The sequence below is a fragment of the Aspergillus fischeri genome, genomic scaffold, assembly GCF_000149645.3.
Source record: "Aspergillus fischeri NRRL 181 1099437636265 genomic scaffold, whole genome shotgun sequence".
Classification (NCBI taxonomy): Eukaryota; Fungi; Ascomycota; class Eurotiomycetes; order Eurotiales; family Aspergillaceae; genus Aspergillus; species Aspergillus fischeri.
Genome location: NW_001509761.1, coordinates 1,764,263 through 1,767,214, shown reverse-complemented (window position 1 = coordinate 1,767,214; position 2,952 = coordinate 1,764,263).

The following is a 2,952-nucleotide window of genomic DNA, read 5'->3' as shown; positions in this document are numbered from 1 at the left end:
TTATAGCATTATAAAGTACCTAGTATAGGTATAATATATAATCTTCTAAGATAAGTAACTAAATAATAAAGTTATTAATAGACCCTCTCTAGAAGTTATATAGGTCTTAGAATATATTATTAATTTAGTATTATATATAGGTCCTACTATTTCTAAACCCTATTAGGTATATTTTAAAGTATTCCTATCCTTAATATAATATAATAGTAATATACTTATAGGCTAATAGGTAGATTTATTATTAGAAAAAGAATTATATTATATTAATAATACTAATATATTTTATACTAGATAGTAATAATAGTATTTCTTCCTAGGATAGTAATAAGTATATATTAGATATTACTTCTTAGTTAAGGTTATAATTATCTATAATAACTTAGAATTTTAATTTCTCTTTATTATCCTCCGTGGTTACACACTATATAATAAATACTAGATAACTAGATAGTATATAGTTTTTTAGGAAAGCTATATACCTAGTTTAATATAGTCTATTAAATACTTTATCTATAATATTCTTATCTTATTAACTTATAGAGTATCTTTTTAAGCTTTTTTATAGATAGTCTTCCTAACTATCTTTTATTAGTATTTATATCTACTTATCTTTAGGGATATTAATAAAGTTATTATTTATCTATATATCTAGAAATTCTATAAGGACTAGGCGTAGTATATTAATTATATAATTATCTCTATAGATAGTTATACTATTGGAGAGTTTAGTTTACTATTTTAGGTTATTATTTATTAGGATAATTTATTAGTATTACTTAGGTTCTTTATATATAGCTATATATAGATCTAGTTTAGTAAGTTTTATTACTTTTTATTAATAATTTATAATTTAATAATAGCTTATTATACTTCCTCTAGTTATATATACTATATATTAATTATATCTATCTTAGATAGTATTCTGATCCTTACTCTATTATTAATAGTAATTAGCTACTATATTAGGTTAACTACTATAATATAGGAGAAGTTTATATTAACTATAAGTATAAAAAATACTAAGCTATAGTGCTAGAGTAGTTTAAATAAATAATCTCTATCCTTAGGTAGGTCCTTAGATATCTTTTACTAGATAGGAATATAGATCTTTTACATAATTAAATTATAATTTTCTTATTAGAGTAGATAAGCTATAATATTACATAGTAATTTTACTTAGGAGTAACTATAATAGGGATAATAGTATTATTATATAATACTATAATAGTTATATATAAGATAAAGTTAATAGAAAAGCCTTTTACAATAAGTATATTAATCCTAATAAGTATATTCACCTTTAGGCCTTATATAATATAAGCTTTATATTAAATATATATTAGGATAGGCTTATTATTAACTATTACTAGGAAAGATGATAGAATAATAATAAAGTATATACTAGTAAAGCTATTAGATATATCTTTAACTAGTATAGATATAGGGTAGTTAAGGATCTTAATTATAGGTATATAATATAATAGAAATTACTTATTAATAATTATCATAATATAGCTAGTATTAAGGTAAATTAATATAGCTAAATTTAATTATACTAAATAGGTTTATATAGTTATATATTTCTAGCTTTAGAATTTTAGCCCTAGAATATCCTTACTTAATATTATAGTAGAGTAGATAATAAATATTATTAGATTTAAATAATAAGACTTAGCTTCTAATACTTTATAGATTAATATATAAGCATATAGGGTATTACTAGATAGGAATATAGAATTATATTTTATATAGTTAATACTAGATATTTCTAGTTCTATAGTATATATATTAATTAAGTTATAATACTCTAATTTTATATATAAATTATTAGTATATTACTTATTATAGTTAGGGCCTAGTTTATAGTAAAAGTCTAGATTATTAAATTAAGTTTAGCTAGGCTATAGTCTTCTTTTATTATATTATTACTATAATTTATATACTTAGATCTATAATATTATATATAGATAAAATTAGATTTATTTATTTTTACCTTAGGTTATAGCTAGATACTATAGAGGAATAGAAGGTATAAGAGTAGGAGATAAAAGTATCTTCTATTAATAAATTAGTATAATAGTCTAATAGTTCTACTATAATTACCCTCTTTAGTTTTATTATACTTATAGATTTCAGGACTACTATCTTCCTTAAGGATTTAATATATAATTTTATTATTACTATAGGTTTTTATCTTATATTTAATAGCTTTACTATTATTATTAGTTTATATTTTAGGGTTAGCAAGGAGGGTATTACCTTAGAGGATAATTATAAAAATAATTAAACTAGTTTATTTATTTATAGTTTAAGATATTAATAAATTTAGTAATAGTTATACCTTCTTAGGGTTTATTAATATCAGAGTGTAAAGTAATATCTATATTATACTATATATAGAGAACTAATAGATATTCTATCTTAGCCTTATCTACTTATTTAGTAAGGATAATAACTATTAAAATATATACTAAGGGGCTTTTTTAGTATTAGATATTAGTAATAATATATTTAGTATTAGTAAGTTATTTCATTACCTAGCTAAAGGATATTCTAAAATATTTTTTAAGCTATTTATACTAGTTATTAATACTTAAGGAGTAAATTAGCCTAGTTTATATAATTAGATCTAGCTTATTATTTTATTACTTTACTACTTCTCCCTAACGGTATATATCTAAATTTTAGGATATCTTTACTATATCTCTGGATTATATTACTATATAGAGCCTGTTAGTGAATATATAGATAAAGTAATAGTATATCTTATTATTTTTATTAATAGTATCTCTATATCTCTATAAGTATAGTATATTAGGAAAGAAATAGCTAATATCTATAGGTCTTTAGTAATTATTACTTAATATAATACTTATAGATAAGATAGAGGTGTTATATTTATCTATTTTAATAATAAGTTTATAAGATCTTAGGGTATTATTATTATTAAAT